Source organism: Myotis davidii, unplaced genomic scaffold (genome assembly GCF_000327345.1).
Source record: "Myotis davidii unplaced genomic scaffold, ASM32734v1 scaffold499, whole genome shotgun sequence".
Lineage (NCBI taxonomy): Eukaryota > Metazoa > Chordata > Mammalia > Chiroptera > Vespertilionidae > Myotis > Myotis davidii.
This window is the reverse complement of record NW_006290677.1, coordinates 844452-851297: the sequence shown is the minus strand read 5'-3', so window position 1 is coordinate 851297 and position 6846 is coordinate 844452. Positions and strand designations below refer to the sequence as shown.

General features: G+C 44.4%; 1 protein-coding gene across 1 annotated transcript in view; it reads left to right on the top strand.

Annotated features, from left to right (window-relative positions):
- The window catches only part of DLG2 (discs large homolog 2), a 1585094-nt gene that overhangs the window by 1262135 nt on the left and 316113 nt on the right, over window positions 1-6846 (top strand). The window lies entirely within an intron of this gene.

Below are 6846 nucleotides of genomic sequence, written 5' to 3'. Positions count from 1 at the left end.
GAAGGAAGGAAGGAAGGAAGGAAGGAAGGAAGGAAGGAAGGGAGGGAGGGAGGAAGGGAGGGAGGATTGATTCTCTAAAAGGAAGTACCAGTTATCATCAACACTTAATATTATGGATATGTCTTGAGTTCTTTGCAAAGAAACTGACTTTCTACAATTAGGCCTTTGAGATGACATTCTGTAAAGTAGGAAATCCTCTTAAAGACCCAGAGCTTCTCAACAACAGAGGCTGTGTCTAGGTAATGTCGGCATCTTTGGGGTATGGCAAAAGATCTGAAATAGAGTAAATCCCAAATAAATGCTTCTAGAATGAATCTTTGAATGAGTAAATAAATGAATGTCTTTTATAATGGAAGGAGGCAGAAGAGGCACTTAGCTGTTTGCAAAATTAAACATCTTACAATATACTGTATATGTATTTTTTAACCACATGATTGAATCACAGAATCATAACTCAGAATAGGACCTAATGGACTCCCTTGCACAGTATTTATGTAGTATATTAAGGAACTAAAGCACAAAATTTCAAAGCTAACTGATAACAGAATCTAGAGCTATAGTCACTAAGCGCTCTTTAAAATATACCTATCTTTAGATTTTGCCACCTACTGAATGAAAGCACTAATCTAAACCACAGAATTATCCTAACTTATTTATAGTTTGATACATAGGATATATGTGTATATGCATATGTGAATATACATATACACACATATAAATATTTGCAGAACCATTTACTTTAAGAAAATATTGAAGTTAATTGTTTATTTGCACATTGCAATTGATAAAGATCAACGTTAGCCAGGGATTTATAGATGGCAAAAAGCCAAAGACAAGTTCTTTGCTTTGAGAACCACCCATGTAGTAATCCTCACGCGGATTAGTGTTTGAGAAAGGAAACTGCATGGCCAGGCAGTCACCAGCCAGCAAAAAAGAAAAGACTTTTCATACATACAATATATACTTTTACATACATTATTCTAAAAAACACTTTGTACAATTATACATACCGTGTCTTAGTGATTTATGCTCTTAATGTACATCTATTTTGATTCTTAAGCATTGAAAATATTTTCTAGTTTACCTGACTTTCTCATTACACCTAACTTTGAGGAGAAGCAATATTTACAAATGTTTCATTTTCTGCATACATAATCATCTAATAACATGGTTTTCTGTCAGTCAGTGCACATGTCTCCAGTGTGACTTTTCCCCTAACTGCTTCTTAACCCAGTATTTTGTATCTCAGGCGCATATTAAAATTGTATTGATACAGTGATGTTTTCATACTTTGAAGAGGGAATGAGTTGTTGGCAAAGTTTTGGTAACAAATGGAGGTTACCGTGGAGGTGGTGTAAACCTTGAGCTATTCATGTACCCAAAAGTGCAAAGGTAAGCTACTGTTGACTGACTGGTGCTAATTAAGGAACAAGGGGCAGAAGGGGAGTCCAACTTAGGGTTAGAATATTCAGCTGGTAATGACAGTGTTAAGAAGTGTGGCCCGGTCAGAGTGACTCAGTTGGTTGAGTGTCGTCCTGTGCTCTGAAAATTTGCCAGTTCAATTCCCAGTCCGGACACATATCTGGGTTGTGGGTTCAGTCCCAGTCGGGGCATGTAAGGAAAGCAATGGACCGATGTTTCTCTCTGACACCAATGTTTCTCTCTCTCCCCTCTCCCGCTCTCCCTGTCCCCACCCTCTCTCCCTGTCCCCACCCTCTCTCTAAGCATGTCTTTGGGTGAGGATTTTAAAAAGGAGTTTGAACACTCAGTCAGTTCCTTGATATGCAGCAAGGCTCCACATTAGACAGAAACAAGTGGGTTTGGGGGGGGCGGGGACCAAAAACACATTTTTTACAGCAGCTCCAGGGCCCCATAAATTCTAGGGAGCTTCCCCAGAAGCCCAACATAGGAAAACCCTAACTCCAGGCTTGTCCTTGACTTAGAGTCACAGAGCATTAAGTATAAACAAGACAGCCTGAGGTGGCATTTCCAAATGCAAGTAGAGATCAGTTTGAATATAAGTTCCTCAGGTTTGTTTATATTTGACAGTTTTTGGTTGTAATAATAGAATGAGAACACTTTTTATGTTTTTATTAGCATAATTACAGGGCTCTGGCAGTTTAGTCTTCAAATGGGCAACACAATTACAGAAAGTCTGTGCTAGGTGGTAAACACAGTGTGTGGTAGCCTGTCCTTCCCATAGAACTAGAGAAATCTACCAAAGAAGAAGAAGAAAAAAAAAAGGATAGAGCAGAAAGTGGAGGCAGATCGCAGACGGGTCAGAGGGAGGGGGTAGGAGAAAGGCGAGAGACATCAGCAGCAGGAGGAGGGACAGACAGCGGCAGAGAAAAGGTAAGGAAGGGAGAACAAGGGAGTGTAGTCACAAATGCAGATGCAGAGAGATCCGGAAGATCACAAAGGTGAGACCCAGAGGCGGGGAGGCTGGAGGCGGGAAGCGGGTGGGGGGAGGGGCGGGAACCGGTGTCCGGTGACCCAGGGACCCCACCTCTGCAGGGCAGTGGTAACTTTTCCTGGTGACTGTGTTTGGCAAAAGAGAACACTGCAAGAGGACGCTCCATGCACTGCTAAATCGTAAGGGTAAAAGATCAGAGAAAGGGATTTTAAAGACTCCGGAATTCTGCGTCTGGGTTCCAAGCACTCCCAGTGCCAAGAACAACAAGGGCTAGTCGGGTATATTTTATTCTGCTCTGGCAACTGTTAGGGCGGGGAATGCCATCTGGGCGTCCCAGGTCGGGGTTCAGCCTCCAGCGCCGCTGCTCCCTCTCCACCCCGTGCTTATTGATTGAATGCCCGTGGGTCTCCTCTCGCAGATGTGGCAGAGCCTGCAGCCCGTCTGTCGCGAAACTGGCCCCCGGTGTAGAGCGAAGTCCAGTGCAAAGAGCGAGCTGGGTGGGGAGGTGCTGAACTGGCCACAGGGATGTAAACGGCTTTGTCTGCTATTGATCAAGGCGCTGGGAGGGCTGAGGAGGGATTGTGGAGCTGTCGGTAATGCGCTAAGTGGCAGACGGGCTGGCCCCTGCACTGACCGAGGTGGGTTGAAGGGGGAGCCCCTAGGGTCCAGGACTGGACAGCATGCCTGTAGGAGGCTGTCAATGGAACAGGAAAAGCAAAGTGACCCGCAGTGATGACAGGCACTGGCGGGAGCCGGAACGGCTGTTGAAAAGGCATCCTTCTGTGATACCATGGTGGAGGGAATTGGGTTTGCGGGGGGCTGGGGCATTGATTCAGCAGCACCCCGGCCTAGGGGGCTGTCAGGGATATTACCTGCAGTCCTGAGGTTGGAGGCAGCCAGGCTGTAGGTGGGGGCAGCAGAAGTGTGTGTTGTTGGGCAGGAGTGGGGGGTGGGGGGAGACCACCGTCTGTGTATCACAGACAGAACTCGTATCCCAGCTCTGATGCTGGGGAGCTTCTAACTGCTCAGTGCCTCAGTTTCCTCTTTTTAAAAGTTGAGCTCTGCTAAGTTCTCAGAAGGATTAGCAATAACAAACTCAGCACAGTACCCTTTTAGCTCAATATTTGGTTACTAGTACTATCTTTATTAGTAACCTCCTTCCATCCACATTTAAATTTCTGCAGACAGATTAAGGGAAACCAATTTCATGGATTCCTTCCCTCTTTTTCCCCTCTTTTTTTTTTTTTTTTTTGCATTTTTACTCTCCGGATTCTCCTTTCTCCTCCTTCCCATTACTTACTGACCTTTTATTTCGTGCAAGGAAGTGACCCAGGGCAGTGAAATGTGATTTCTTGGGTTTTTGGGGAACGTGGCTTTTTGGCTCTGCTCACATCCAGAGCCCCGCAGCTAACCATGGAAACTTGGGCTTCTTGGCTGGGGCATTGTTTTAAGGGGTGGTGTTCTCTGCACTAAATTACGAGGGCCGGGAGGAGGGAATTGGTTGTAATTAGGAAAGACTTAAGTCACTGAAAATACATTCCTGACGATGTAAATGGAAAATGTTCTGAGACTTACAGTATTCCCTTAGGACCGATGGTAAAAGACTGCACACAGTCTTCGCTGCTTTTATGAAGTCCGGGTACATGCTTGAGAGAACAGAGGAAGCGATGATGCAGTCGTAATTCTAAAGGATGCTGTGCTTCCACACTCTTTGGATTTTATGAAGCTTATCTTCTCAGAGGAGTTTTGAACTGACTTGTTGCTTCTTCTGATTCTCCGATTGACCAGAAAGAAAAAAAAATAATATATTTTTATTGATTTCAGAGAGGAAGGGAGAGGGAGAGAGCAATAGAAACATCAATGATGAGAATCATCGATTGGCTGCCTCTTGCACGCCCCCTACTGGGGATTGAGCCCACAGCCCAGACATGTGCCCTTGACCCACGCTCTATCCACTGAGCCAAACCAGCTAGGGCCAGAAAGAAAATTTTTATGAAATCATTTACTCTTAGAGTGAGGTCCATATGTTGTATGGTCCAGCTAGCACTTCCCCAACAAGACCAAATTCAAGATGGCAGCTCCAACCCCGTCCTTTAAGGAAAGATAATGCCCCCCCGCCTTTCAGGGTCCTGTGTATTTCCTCCATTAGTTCTTCTCTCATCACTTTCTTTTCTAGTTTGTCTTCTTTTTATTAGCCCCTGGAATTAGCCACCAAATCCTTGGTGCACTGCTGAGTAATGCTTTTTTAGAGGAATAGGAGTCTTTGTGAACCCTAAAACCTCTTCAGAGTAGAGGAAGAGCTACATCAAACACATGTAATTACTATCACTTTCAATAATAATCTATGAAGAAGGGAATTTATGTTCCATCCCAGAAATACAAGAAAACTAACACAATAGCTGGTCCTGCCCTGGTGAGGTTTTGGTGACATTTATTCATTAAAGAGTAATTTAAATGGAAAAAGAAAGTGAATTACACAACAATGTGTCATATGATCTATTTTTTAAAACAATAACTATATATGGAGGTAAATATATGTGCTTTGGCACCTATATACATTCACTCACTTAGATATACCAGGTGCTATTCTGGACATCAGGAATATAGGTGAGGATATTATCTATGTTTGTGTGAGAAATATGTAAAGACAGCATAGATTCAATTTATGATCAGTTGTTACTTGAAAGAGAAGGGAAAAAAGGAGATATTCCATTTAATGGCTGTTCTATATTATTGTTTTAATTAGTTCAAATAAGCTCGAATTATTCCTGTACCTTTTTCTTACTTAAGCCTTTCAGATGTTTTAGGAACGGCCACTTGACAGGTATGTCTCTAGAGGCAGTTTTTTTCCTTTATTTAACATTGATTTTAATGCTTACAAACAAGGTCAATTGTGCAGAAAAAGAGAAAAAGAATCTTTTCCATCTATACTAGCATCTCATGAAGGCTCATTTGGAATTAGTATACTTATGTGAAAAACAGTGTTGATCCAATATTTTGTATTGCAGATGCTATTACATTTTTCTAGGACAGTTTTTCACTGTTTATAACCACGTCATAGTTTGCAAGACATTGAACATACACTGGCTTGCACAATTAATACCAATACTGACCCAAAATCTGACATTTTAGGAACAAAAAATATCTACACCCCCCACACACATTTCCGTATCCAATTAAAAACTTGTGTTAGAGCTGAAGTCACTGAGGGCAGAGCCATCACTTTCTTCACCAATGCATCCTCCAAACTTAGTACACAGACTGCCACAAAGAAGACACCCAGTGGTGCTTGACTCCTGACTGAATCTGTGTGGTGCTTGAAAATTTGATTGTTCCAAATGACTCCGTTTTCCTATAAGCACTCTATTTTTAGTTTGCTTTGGCAGCCCTTTTTGTTTTTTTTTTATTGTCAAAGTAACACAAACCTTCTGAGAAGGGCGGGTAGGATAGAGGACATCAATGGGGGAAAAAACACAAACGAACAAAGGGGACATCTGTAACACTTTCAACAATAAAGATAATCCTATATAATAAAGAGCTAATATGCTAATTAGACCAGACAGGGGAACAACCTTCTGGAATGATCTTTCAGAACAACCAGTGCACGGGGCCATAGGGCCATGAGGCAGCTGGGATGCAAGGGCCGAGGCAGCTGGAGCCACAAGGGCTGAGCCCCTTGCATGAATTTTGTGCATTTGGCCTCTAGTCCTATATAATAAAAGCCTAATATGCTAAGCGCCTGGTCATCCAGTTGTTCAACCAATCAAAGCGTAACATGCTAATGAATGCTAAGGCTGCTCAACTGCTCACTATGATGTGCACTGACCACCAGGGGGCAGTCGACAGGTCGACCAGTCACTATGACATGCACTGACCTTGAGGGCAGATGCTCTGACCAGTAGGTTAGCTTGCGGCTGGGGTCTGGCTAATCAGGACTGAGCAAGATGGGCCAGACACACCCTGGAGTCCTCCCATGGTCTTTCCCTGGCTGGCCAACCTCCCACATTCCTCCCTGGCCCCAGCCGTGCACCGGTGGGGTCCCTCAGCCTGGCCTGCACCCTCTCGCAACCTGAGACCCCTCAGGGGATGTCAGAGAGCTGGTTTCAGCCTGGCAGCGGGACAACCAATTGCTATGATACACACTGACCACCTCAGCACAGGAAGACACTCAGAGCAGGAGCTGCCCCCTGGTGGTCAGTGTGTTCCCACAGGGGGAGTGCCACTCAGCCCAAAGCCAGGCTCACGGCTGGTGAGCACAGCAGCGGTGGTGAGAGCCTCTTCCGCCTCGGTGATAGTGCTAAGGATATCCTACTGACGGCTTAGGCCTGGTACCTGTGAGGAGCGAGACTAATCCATCAATCAGGCATCCCCCAAGGGTTCTCAAGACTGTAAGAGGGCGCAGGCCAGGCTGAGGGACTCCCCACCACCCCCCT